The sequence below is a fragment of the Agelaius phoeniceus genome, chromosome 15, assembly GCF_051311805.1.
Source record: "Agelaius phoeniceus isolate bAgePho1 chromosome 15, bAgePho1.hap1, whole genome shotgun sequence".
In the NCBI taxonomy this organism is placed as follows: Eukaryota; Metazoa; Chordata; class Aves; order Passeriformes; family Icteridae; genus Agelaius; species Agelaius phoeniceus.
Genome location: NC_135279.1, coordinates 9005277 through 9018481, shown reverse-complemented (window position 1 = coordinate 9018481; position 13205 = coordinate 9005277).

The window sequence follows — 13205 nt, the reverse complement described above, 5'->3', positions numbered from 1 at the left end:
GGCTGATATCACTGAATCACAGAATAATAGACTGGTTTGGGTTGGAAGGGAGCTCAGAAACCACCTCACTCCAACCCCCTGCCATGGGCAGGGACACCTTCCACTGCCCCAGGTTGCTCCAAGCCCCTTCCAGCCTGGTCTTGAACACTTCCAGGGATGGGGCAGCCACAGCTCCTCTGGGCACCCTGTGCCAGGCCCTCCCCACCCTCACAGGGAAGAATTTCTTCCCAATATCCCATCCATCCCTGCCCTCTGGCAGTGAGAGCCGCTCTCCTTTGTCCTGCCACTCCAGGCTCTTGTCCAAATTCCCTCTCCAGCTCTCTTGGGGTCCCTTTAGGAAGGAGCTCTCAGGTCTCTCTGGCGCTTTCTCTTCTCCAGGTGAGCACCCCCAGCTCTCCCAGCCCAGCTGCAGAGCAGAGGGGCTCCAGCCCTCAGAGCATCTCCAGGGCCTCCTCTGGTCTGGCTCCAGCAGCTCCACGCCCTTCTGGTGTTGAGAAGCCCAACAGGCAGAGAAGGAGTTAAGCCTGATGCTGTCCTGAAGAAATCCCTCCTTTGCTGGTCAGCCTTTCCAAGATACCCTGATTCTGCTGTGTAAATGATGCCACATTTCAGGAGTGTAAGCTGCCAGCTACCAGGGCTTTTGGGTGGCACCTGCCATGCTTGTGTCCATAAACCTTGCAAACATTAGACTAGTCCCCCTTAACTTATTAATTACCTTAAAATGTTAAGATGGTTAATAGGTTAATTATTAATTAGTATAGTATGTTAATAAATAAAGTTGCATAATTAATAATTAATTAAATAAATTAAAGTTGCATTAATTAACGTTATCTCTTAATAAATAAAGTTGCATAGTAGAAGAGTAGAATAAGATTTTTTGGAGGAAAAAACCCCAGAAAACTGAGATATGCCTGGGCAATGGTAGTGGTGCCTTTGGGCAGGAACCTCAGCAAAGCCAGGTTGAAACTGTGAGCCAGAGCCAATCCACCCCCACACCAAACCCTGTGGTTTCCTTCCAGCCATGCTGCCTCCCCCTTCTGCTTGCCCACCACTGAGGGCTAGCTCCTCCATTGTTTCCTGTACACAGTTGGATCCAACCAACGTCCACAAATTGATAAAGTCCTTCCTCTTTGCTACCTCTGAAGGGCTGTTCCCCAGTGAACTGGATAAATGAGCGCTGAGCATTTTATTTCTTGGTTGTTTTACAATCTCACAGCTGTAGGCTTGCCAGGATTGTTGGCAGGTGATTGAAGAGGTAAATCCTGTATCTTACCTTGGGCTTGGTCCTTCTTGGCTAGCCAATGTTTCATGTGGTAACAAGTCAGGGCTGAGCACTCATCTCCCAGCTGAGCTGTGGACAACAGGTTATTAAAAATCTCTAAGAGCTGTTTCTCTGAATAATGACTCATATTCTATGTGCTAATCATTATAAAATGAAATATATTTCAAAAATGACTGTAGAAGAGTTCACTGCTGCCACTTGCAGCGCAGGCTTTTGTGGTGAAAATCCAGTGGGCACAACGTCAAACAAATTGCACTGGTCAATGATTCCAGCTTCTGATTGTTCCCCCAGCATTGGCTGGGCCCGTGCCCACGGCTGGGGCTGCAGTTCTGGTGGGCTCTCAGCAGGCTGTGCTCACTGACCAGCCAAGGGCAGGGCTGGACAAAAACCAGCCAAAAATACATTTTTGCTAGCTATGTTCTATCTCCTGGGGAGGACAAAGCTGCAGCTCAACCCTCCAAAAGTCCTTTAAGGCTTGAGGAAAAATGGAAGGGCATAGCACAGATTTGGGTTGCAACTTTAGGCAGTTAGTCTGGGGCCTTGTGATACAAACATAAAACAAAAGGGATAGAAGGGAATGAATCTCGGCAGAACCTGTGCAGAAACAAAACAAATCTGCATGGCTGAGTTTGCTGGCTCTCACTCAAAAGCCCAACTGTCCCTGTTTCTTCCCCCATGACCCCCCCTCCTCACCTTAAACATTTCTAGAACTGTGTATTTTACCAGCTCTTTATTTCCCTCCCAGAGTCAGCTACACATTGTATTTTCCCTTCCTCTAGACCCAGTTAATTTTTAATAGACTGAGAAGATAAAACTGAATTTCCTTATACTATTTGCCCCAACTGGTCTGTAACCTGAAAGAGAAAGTGATATTTATTTGTTCTCCTCTGCTGCTGGGTGGCAGCCCCTGCTAAAACTGTGAGGTTTTATGTAGGAGCATCCCTGTGCTGCTGGAAAAACTCTCATTAAATAATGAATCCCTGAAAATGCTTGGGAAACCAGTCTGTGGGACACACTGGAGAAGTGCTGTGGTCATTAATGGACAGGTGAAAATGTTGCTTTTGGAGGGGCAAAGCTGGGGTGTTGATGGAGCATCAGAGCCCTGCTCAGTCACAAAAGTCATCTCAGTTCTCATTAAAGTTGCATGGAGAGGTGGGGGTTTGAGTGGGTTCTTCTCCTTAAATATAAGCTGATAACTGTGTTAGAACATGGAATTTTAAACAAGTGAATTGTAGGTGGGAGTCTTTCTTTCATAAGGGCAACCAAATTCATGATATAAATTTTAAAATATTTGTCAACCTGGATAAGACTGGAGACTTCTGCTGAAATATAAGCAAAAAAATGAGAAGAAGGAAGACTGTTGGGGTTTTTTTCACAACAAATTCTCACAACTCAATTGTTCTGACTTGCCTTCAGTGTCTGGTCACTATCTGCCTCTGCAGATGGGGCTGAATATTTATGTGGACATGCTGACTTTTCATTCACAGCAAAATTAAAATGGTTCCTGGGGAGGGTGAGTAAGACACAGCAGGTTTAGTACCTCTCACAGGTGCAACAAACACCTTTCTGAGGTTAGAAGGAATAAACCTGCTGCCAGGACATACTCAGCCCCCACAGAAGCAGCTTCCCTGCTGTGCTAGGAAATCCGTGAGCCTGCAGCACTTGCAGAGCACTTCAGCCCTTGCCACTCCCAGTAGCAAGTTGGCAGCCTTGGCCTGAGAAGCCCTGTCCTGTTAACAAGAGCTTGTTGTCCCAGGAAAGTCTTCAGCTGATTTACTGATGGAAAGAAATGCCTCACTTGGACAAAGGGAAACCTGAGTGTGCCAAGGCAATCCTGAGGCAGGAGGCTGGGGAGGAGGAATGAGTTACTTCATCACTGTTGTTTTATGGCTCTGGTGATGGGCCCCAGGGAAGATTTGGGTTTCAGCTTTATCCAGGTTTTTTCTCCCCAGCTGCCTTAAAAAAGCAGAACCTAGCCCAAACTCTATGACAGCACCAAAGAAATTCAAAGCAATTTGTAATGAGGCAGCCCTTTAATAATGTGATTTTCCATGTTTAAGCACAAGTGAAATTTCTGGCTTATTAAAGAAATCTTCACTTTTGGCTGAAAGAAAGCAGTGGAATCCAAGAGGAGTGAGCTGCAGCAGGGCTCAGGCTGCTGAGCACTGAGATCCATCTCCTCCCACCATCCTCTGTCCCCACTGCAAGAGCCCCCTCCCAAAACAACAGTGATGGACTGGGCACAGCACCAGCTTTAAGGCAGGTGTGGACCTTACTCTGAGTCTGGTCTTGCTCAGATAACCACCAGGATTTTGTACTTCTGAGGTGGAACTGCTTGGGGCTCAGTGGTGTCCACGCTGCTGGAGTGGCTGCCTGTGCCCAAGCAGGGCTCCACAAGTGCAGGGCTGCAGGCTTGACCCTGATGTGCAGCCCCACAGCTGGGACAGGATCTCTTGAGGCACAGTTCTGGACATGGAATATTCTTATATCCATGGAATATAACTGTGACCATGTTCACAGGGGTCTCAGGTTGAGGGAAGAGATGAGGATCTTACTCCATGTTTCAGAAGGCTTGATTTATTATTTTATGATATATATTACATTAAAACTATACTAAAAGAAGAGAAGAAAGGATTTCCTCAGAAGGCTGGCTGAGAATAGAATAAAAAGGAATGATAACAAAGGCTTGTGGCTTGGACTCTCTGTCTGAGCCAGCTGGACTATGATTGGCCATTAATTAGAAACAACCAACATGGGCCAATCCCAGATGCACCTGTTGCATTCCACAGCAGCAGATAACCATTGGTTACATTTTGTTCCTGAGGCCTCTCAGCTTCTCAGGAGGAAAAATCCCAAGGAAAGGATTTTTCATGAAAGATGTCTGTGACATATGACCCCTCAGTCACCCTTTGCATGGACACTGATTCTCACTCCCTCCCTATGGGGCCACTGTACTCAAAGGTTTTGATGTAAAACATCTTCACACAGAATCCTGTTAACACAGGACAGACACAGGGAGAAACTTCCTCCCATGAAATGGTTTCAAAGCCTGCCAAAGTTGTAACATTCAGCAGCAAAACACAAATGACAATAAAATGATAAGAGATTTAGCAGCAGTGCTTTAAGAAGCAGCAAACAGTTGACATTTGTGTGTGGGAAGAGCTCAGCAGGCACCATCCCCTTTGGGCTCTGGAAAGAGGAAGGGAAAATTATATGCTGGCACTGGAGGTCTGACCTGAAAGAGTGCAGGAAATCTCTAATGCCTTCCCAAAGTAAAAGAGCCCAGGCCCTAGGCAGTCTCCATTTATTTTATGAATTGTGTATTCTTTGTGAAGTCAAAGGTGCATGCATTAAACACAGAAACATCCCTGGACAGGCTCTGTACTGATTGTCCAGTAAAGGCTTTTAAGCTGGCAGTAATCAATATGCCTCAGCTGATTCTTGCTTATTAAATCAATATTATTTCTTCAAGAAAATTTTTCCACAACCCTTGACCAGCTGATGATGGGCTGGAGCTGGCTTCAGAGCCTGGTGTTTCAGCTCCAGAGATCAGCAAGATGAGAGGGGGCATCAGGCTGCTCCTGTCACATGGGGGGTTTAAGCCCTCACTGTCTTCCCACACCCTGCTCTCCCATTTGGATCCCTGAGTGATTTTTTCCTCAAGAAGAAACTCTTGGTGCACTGTTTTCCTGCTTGTCAGATGTCATACATAGAGAGGGGAAAATCTATTTGACAGTAAAATTGTGAAACAAGATGTTTAGACAGACTATATAGGCAAAAAAAATATATATAGTAGCTGCTTCTGTGCACTGCTTCCATGCTCAGGGCTCAGCTAAACCCAGCCAGGTAACATTGCACCATCCTAAATTAATTTTGTTAATTACCAATTTTGTTTGAGAGATCCAAGAGGAGAAAAGAATGAGTGAAGCAATTTGATGTTTCCTCAGAAAATGAGTAGTTTTTTTTCCTAATTCTTCTAATAAACATCATGAGGGCTAAATAAATACTCTCTTGTTGCACACTCAGTTCAAAGCAGTGGAGGTGAATGCACGGTGGTGAGAGGCCACAGGGAAACCCAGCAGCTCCCAGGGCATCCTTCACACACAACAGCAAGGTCACCAGCCCATGGCATCTGTGACACTCCTCTGACCCACAGGAGAGCAGCCACCAGAGCTGAGTTCTGCTCCTGTCCCCAGAGAGGGGACACCACCACGCTGGGCTGCAGAAAAATGTGCCACAATGGGAAATTCAGGTTAAGAGCTCTATGGAAATCTGGATTTCCAGGCTGCAGATGGGTTTGTCTGGGGTCTTTTAATAAATTTCTGCCTGGCTGCCACTAGTGTGGGAGAGGAGAAGATGGTGAGGGTCTGCAAGGCTTGGCTCCTGGCATCCTCTGGGACAATTGTTGGCTTCTTTGATTTTGCTGTCTGAGATGAGAGGTTTTTACATTGAGTCAATTAAACATGGAAAAGACCAAATTGCTTGCTAACATTTTGCATCATACCCTGAGATAAAGATCAGGGAGGTAAAGAGTGACTCATGAAGGTTTTGTGTGAGCTGTGCAAGAGCAGTGGATGCTTTGCTCACCTTCTCTGCCCCTACCATGCTGCATCTCATGGGGGTTTGGCCTCATTGTGTGTATGAACAACATCCCAAGGCTTGGAGCAATGCAGATAACCAGCCAATTTCTTCACAGTTTGCTTATTCCTCAGTGGATCCAGAGGGTTTTTTAAATTTGCAGAAAAAAGGTTGGCAGACAGGTGGCAGTGATTGGCAATTACTGGATTTTGCATTGATGGCAGGAGTGTGGAAGAGATAAAGGGGGAGCAAAGCAGGGGCAGGGGCTGTGTAGTGGAGAATGTGAAGGGTCTCACTGGGAAGGAGATGGGGAATTGTGTGGCAGGTAAGTGGGGCAGGATGGGATTTTCCTCATCTCAAACAGTGCTGGGAGCCACTGAGCAAAGGGGAAGGTGTGTGTGAGGCACAGGCAATTCTCCTTAGCTGTGGCTGCAGAGCCTACATAGGGTGTCTGTCTGTCTGTCTGAAGGGGAAAAAATCACAAAAAAAACCCCAAACACTGCAGCTCCGTAGGCTTTGCAGGTCACCCTGTGGGGCAGGAATTCCCACTGCTCTGTATTTGGGGGTTTTGGTGCCTTGCTTGCAAAGGGGTGAAGAAGAAGCAAAATGGTGAACTGCTTATGTGCAAGTAAGCACCACAGAGCAATCAAATTAAATGTAATTCAAGTAAGATTAAATTTAAAAGACAATGGCATTAAATTCTAGCTCTCAAACTCATAAAAGTCTCTAAAAGCAATTTCCAAAATCGTAACCATGCTGAGATCTAATAAAGTTTTCACTGAAGAGGAAGTGCTTGACTCAGTCTGTCACTTAGCAATAAAAGACTTGTTTTCCCTGTTATGGAAGGGATGCAAACAGCTCTAATAGTTTCCTTTCTCTTTTACCAAGTACCAAGGCATGACTAAAGTGGCTGGCAATGCTCTAAGGGACGTGAATCCCCACCTTATGCTAAAAGTGCTCTTTTGGTAAGGCAGGTGTCTGAAAGCTCACAGCCTGTTCTGGCCTTTGCCCCAACAGACGAGATCCTTGTTTCCTTCCATTCACCAGTCAGTACAACCTGACAGACCCCAATGTGCTTAAACAGAGACCCAAGCAGAGTGAAATCCATGGCTATGGGTAGATGGCAGAGAGGGTGATCTGCTTTCCTGAATGTCAGGTTTTGGAAATATCCAGGTTTTGCAAGATTCTAGTTTAATTTCTTACAGGAGATAGGCCCTGGGGCACAGCACTGCAGATGCCTATTAGCAATGTCTTATTTTTCCTCATTTTTTTTCTTGCTGGTGATAAATGCCACATGAACCATGTGAGATGACAAGCTGCAATCCCACGAGCCAGCACACTTTTCCTCTGAGTTGTGTCGCTCCTATTTTCCTAAAAATTTTCCTATTTTATGCTGCAGACTGCATAAAAGAGGGCCTGAATTAGTGTAAAAAAGAGCTGTTTATGGGGATAACAACCTATTGTTTCTGTTGATTATGCTTATAAAATAATAATTTGGATGAACTTGAGGGCACTCTGATGTCCAAAGGCAGCTTTTGCCTTCTCTGATAACATTTTGGACCTTCAAAAAAATAAGACGTAGTTTGATACCAAAAAGTCTTTTAAAAATAATTTTTTCAAAGTATATATTGTTGTTAGCATGTAATGGATTCCTGAAATGCAGCATCCAACTTGTGTAATGGGCTCTGAGGGAAAGGATGGTAATGAAACCATCCAACCAACCAAATTTAACTAATGAGTGTAATTTAGAAAGAGACTTTACTGCAGAGTTTCACAGGAAATAGTTTGGAAATATTCTGCCTGTGGAAAAGAAGGGGTTTGTGGTTCTTCAAAAAGCCTTGCTTCAATCTGCAGAAACACAGTGTGGTTTTTTATTAGTTAATGTGAGCAACAGAACCACTGTGTGCAATCCTGGCATTGCAATTGTGCCCCCAGTGCTGCCCTGGCTGAGGGACAGCTGCCCCTGCCTGTCCCACAAGATGCCCCCCAAGGGTCATTTCGTGTCTCTGTGCACCACATTGATCATCATCAATCACTATCAGTTTAAAATCCTGCAGTTTTCTGTGCACAGCTGGTTGCTGCTTCTTGCAGAAATGAATTTTTTGGGCTCCCAGGTCCCCATCAGCATGGCAGGGATGAGCTGCACAGCCCCGTGTCCTGCTGTGCCACATCAGCCCCAAGATGTCCCTCCTGCCCACCAGGTTAATGGTCACCATCTCATGTCCCCATTAGTGGTCCTGTCTCTGCTCTTGTCCTGTTGCTGGGCTGGGGAGTATTTTTGGATGCTTTTTTCTCCCAAAGTACTTGTTGAGCAAGAGCTCACCTTGGCACATCAAGGCTCACCCAGGACAAGCCTGTGGAAACCTGATCCCAGCCAGGACTTGGCTTTGGGCACTGCAGAGCCAGGGATGGGCAGCACTTGTGCTCCAGAGCAGGCAGATGATGCTGAGATGGCCTGGGCTGTGCAGGGGACAGGGAAAGCAGCAGGGCTGTGCCTTCCCTCACATGGAGGGCAGGCAAAGGCAGTTCCATGAGCAGCCTGTCCTGACCTCCCTCGATCCTTGTGTGGGATAAAATGTCTCTGGTGTGTGTGTATATATTGTGTGTATATGTATGTTTGTAATCTATATGTATGTATATATATATTTGTGTGTATATATGTATATATGTGTATGTATATATGGATATATACATACACACACACATACATATATATACACACACACATATATGTATATATTTGACACCTATTCTGCTCCTTCCCTGGTTAAGGGGAGCTCAGCCCCAGTGTTGAAGTTTATGGGGATGTTTTGTGTGTGCTGAGGAAGGGCTGTGTAGTGCAGAAGTCCCTTTGCCTCCTCTGCTTTTTATTTGACATGAAATGATGACCTGCTGATAGCAGATGTTTGTGGGCAAAATGGAAAAATTGCTTTTTTTCCCTGCCATTTCAACACCTGTCTATCCCTGCACCTCCTGGCATCCAAGGTCATGCTCTAGCACCTTTGCTTTCATCTTGAAGAAGGACGAAATATTAATCTCACCATGAGTTGTACAAATCAAAATCCTCAAACAGGTCTTGTGTTGCCCAGGATCCCAAATCTCCCCTGTCTGGGTGCCTCAGCTTCTGGGATCAGTCCACAAACATCTCCTCAGTGCTTTGGCATTAACAGGGCAGAGAACCGGGTGTGCCCGGGTGTGCCCAGTGTACAAGAGTGTACATGAGTGTGTATGGGACTGCCAAAGTGTGCCCAGGTGTGCCCGAGTGTGCCCGAGTGTGCCCGAACGTGCCTGGGTGTGCCTGAACGTGCCTGAGTGTGCCCGAGTGTGCCCGGGTGTGCCCGAGCGTGCCTGAGTGTGCCCGGGCGTGCATGAGTGTGCCTGAGTGTGCCCGGGTGTGCCTGAGCGTGCCTGACTGTGGCCGGGTGTGCCCAGTTGTGCCCGAGCATGCCTGAGTGTGCCTGAGCGTGCCCGGGTGTGCCTGGGCGTGCCCGAGTGTGTCCAAGTGTGCCAGAGCGTGCCCGAGTGTGCCCAGGTGTGCCTGGGTGTGCCCGAGTGTGCCCGGGTGTGCCTGAGCGTGCCTGAGTGTGGCCGGGTGTGCCCGGGCGTGCCCGAGCGTGCCTGAGTGTGCCCGAGTGTGCCCGGGTGTGCCCGAGTGTGCCCGGGTGTGCCTGAGCGTGCATGAGTGTGCCCGAGCGTGCCCGGGTGTGCCTGAGCGTGCCCGGGTGTGCCTGAGTGTGCCCGGGTGTGCCCGAGCGTGCATGAGTGTGCCTGAGCGTGCCCGAGTGTGCCTGAGTGTGCCCGGGTGTGCCCGAGCGTGCCTGGGTGTGCCCGAGCGTGCCCGGGTGTGCCTGAGCGTGCCTGAGTGTGTCCGAGTGTGCCCGAGCGTGCCCGGACGTGCCCGAGTGTGCCCAGGTGTGCCTGAGCGTGCCTGAGTGTGCCCTGGTGTGCCCGAGCGTGCCCAGGCGTGCCCGAGCGTGCCTGAGTGTGCCCGGGCGTGCCTGGGTGTGCCCGAGCGTGCCCGGGTGTGCCTGAGCGTGCATGAGTGTGCCCGGGCGTGCCCGGGTGTGCCCGAGCGTGCCCGGGCGTGCCTGAGTGTGCCCGGGTGTGCCTGAGCGTGCATGAGTGTGCCTGAGTGTGCCCGGGTGTGCCTGAGTGTGCCCGAGCGTGCCCGAGCGTGCCCGGGTGTGCCTGAGCGTGCCCGGGTGTGCCTGAGTGTGCCCGGGTGTGCCCGAGCGTGCCCGGGTGTGCCTGAGTGTGCCCGGGTGTGCCCGAGCGTGCCCGAGTGTGCCCGAGCGTGCCCGGGTGTGCCTGAGCGTGCATGAGTGTGCCTGAGTGTGCCCGGGTGTGCCTGAGTGTGCCCGAGCGTGCCTGGGTGTGCCTGAGCGTGCCCGGGTGTGCCCGAGCGTGCATGAGTGTGCCCGAGCGTGCCCGGGTGTGCCCGAGCGTGCCCGGGCGTGCCCGAGCGTGCCCAGGTGTGCCTGAGCGTGCCTGAGTGTGCCCGGGTGTGCCCGAGCGTGCCCAGGCGTGCCTGAGTGTGCCCGGGTGTGCCCGAGCGTGCCTGAGTGTGCCCGGGTGTGCCTGAGTGTGCCCAAGCGTGCCCAGGTGTGCCTGAGTGTGCCCGAGCGTGCCTGAGCGTGCCTGGGTGTGCCTGAGCGTGCCTGGGTGTGCATGAGCGTGCCCGGGCGTCCCTGAGCGTGCCCGAGCGTGCCCGGGTGTGCCCGGGTGTGCCCGGGTGTGCCCAGGTGTGCCCGAGCGTGCCCGGGCGTGCCCGAGCGTGCCCGAGTGTGCCCGAGCGTGCATGAGCGTGCCTGGGTGTGCCCGGGCGTGCCCGAGTGTGTCCTGGTGTGCCCGAGTGTGCCCAGGTGTTCCTGAGTGTGCCCGAGTGTGTCCGGGTGTGCCTGAGCGTGCCCAAGTGTGCCTGAGTGTGCCCAGTTGTGCCCGGTTGTGCTCAGCCTGGGCACAGGGATGTCCCCTGTGCTGTGCTCACCCCTTTGCACAGGGATGTCCCCAGGGGCTGTGCTCACCCTTTGCACAGGGATGTCCCCACGGGCTGTGCTCACCCCCTTGCACAGGGATGTTCCCCGTGCTGTGCTCACCCTTTGCACAGGGATGTTCCCCGTGCTTTGCTTACCCCCGGGCACAGGGATGTCCCCTGTGCTGTGCTCACCCCCGGGCACAGGGATGTCCCCTGTGCTGTGCTCACCCCCTTGCACAGGGATGTCCCCTGTGCTGTGCTCACCCTTTGCACAGGGATGTCCCCACGGGCTGTGCTCACCCTTTGCACAGGGATGTTCCCTGTGCTGTGCTCAGCTGGGGGTGCAGGATGAGGAGCCATGCAGAGCATCCTCGCTGCCATTCCCACAGAAATGTTTCATCTTGGTGAAGGAAGCAGCACCCAGTGTTTATTGAGAGAAAATCAATGCCAGAACAGATCACAAACGGAAGCTGCTGCCTGGAAGGATGCTGTCCCTCTCCCAAAGCACCTGGCATTCAGGGGTTACGACCTCAAGCTGCTTGCCTGGGTGAAGGACAGAAGAAATCAGATTACAAAATTATTTTGCTTCTGTTTTCTTCTGCTAATGGGTCCAGCTTATTTCACTATAGATTGGATATCTAATTATGAAAACACATAAAGGAGACTATAAAAATAAGCCATGCAGCTATTGTGGTGACTGCTACTCTTTTGTGTTCAGCAGATTTCTTTTACCCTTTAAGAGGAGCTGTTGATGGATTTAGGAAAGTGCAGACAGAAATGTGGTGCTGCAGTGGGGCTGGTTTTGCTGATAGGCAGACACCACCTTCTCCCATCCCCTTCAGGCTGGCAGAGCCCTGTCCCCACTAAAATACAAACTGTGTGGGCACGGCCTCCTGGCAGGTCCCAGAACAGAACCATATCATTATAAACCACTGTCTAGCCTGGAGTGCTGCTAAATGTTTGAGCTATCACATTTCCACAGCTCATTCAGGGGTATTTTTAGTGCTGGTGGAGAAAGTTGCTGACTCCAGGTCAAGTAATCTCTCCCAAGGTTTATGGTCCTGATTCAGGGAAGATTTGGTTAAAGGCTTGTTCTAGTGAAGCCTCTCTCCCTGTCCAGCTTTCCCATGGGAGGGGACTGGGCCTGGATTGCAGGCATGAAGAATAAAAACAGCTTACACTGGCATTCAAAGTAGAAAAGTCTGATACTGCTGAAATGTAGATCTCTGTCCAAATGTCATTTCTCTTACCTATTTCCATTGCTGTGCTGGATTTCCCCAGAGTGGAGGCAAGCAGCCTCCATACAGAGTGCCTGAGGCTGTTTGGGGCTCAGGAATCCAGCTGTGCAGCACAGCTGGCTCAAGAGCTTGGATTTGTTTGTTTTACACAGGAGCCTCTTGGTGACACAATGCAGGGAAGGCATTGCTAGGCTGTCACTCACACAGCAAAGACAAGAGCCACAGGCTGGAGCCTTGCAGGGCATTTGTGGTGCTGTTTGTGTGTCCAGTGACTCAGTGCCCCATGGCTGATGGTCCCTCCTGCCCCTCATGGGCAGGGATGTGTGACAGCCACACCGAGAGGGGACTCACAGGGCTGGACCCACAGCAGGGACATAGCAGAGGGACACCACGGTGGCCAGCACTGGAGGAAGAGCTCAGCTGGCTTTTCCATGCAGGAGGAAACTCACAGGGACAGCTGAGGAGGGTTTCTGGGTGGGGAAGAAGTGTGGGGGTCCCAGTTGTGGGTTTCTCTGGGTCTGGATTGAAGGCACTTGAGACAGCAGTTCATGTTCAGACTCAAGTGTTTATTATTTCTTATCAGTAAAACAGTCTCACTGCTGTGAGTTCATAGCTTTTCATTAGAAGGCCCAAAATGGCCAACAATCTCTTGCTCCAAGGTCTTTTAAGACTAAACTATCCAATTAAGAACTGACACCTAGATTATTTTCCCTTTTAACCCAATAATGACCCCAAAGAGCCCACAATGTGGACTTTTCTGCCCAATTACAAAATGCTGTTGTCATCTTATTGCAAAGCTCCCATATCTTCTTGGTGATTTCTCATGGGCAGATCCTTGCAGCACTGACTCCTTCTTCACAAACTCCAGCTCTCCCCTCAGCCAGCTCACCCACTCTTTTATAGCCCTTTTCTTCTTCTTATTGGGCACAGCTGTGTCCTGTTAAGGGCAGGCCTGTTCCTAATCTGTGATCAGTACAGCTGCAATTCCTCAGGGGTGAGACTGCCTTCTGCACTATCTTGATTTTCTTACATTCTATCCCTCCACAAAATGCCACCCAAACCCATGAAGAAGAAGCACGAAGAACAAACCCAGGACAACACCCTGTGCCCTCCATCTTGCTCCCATCCACAA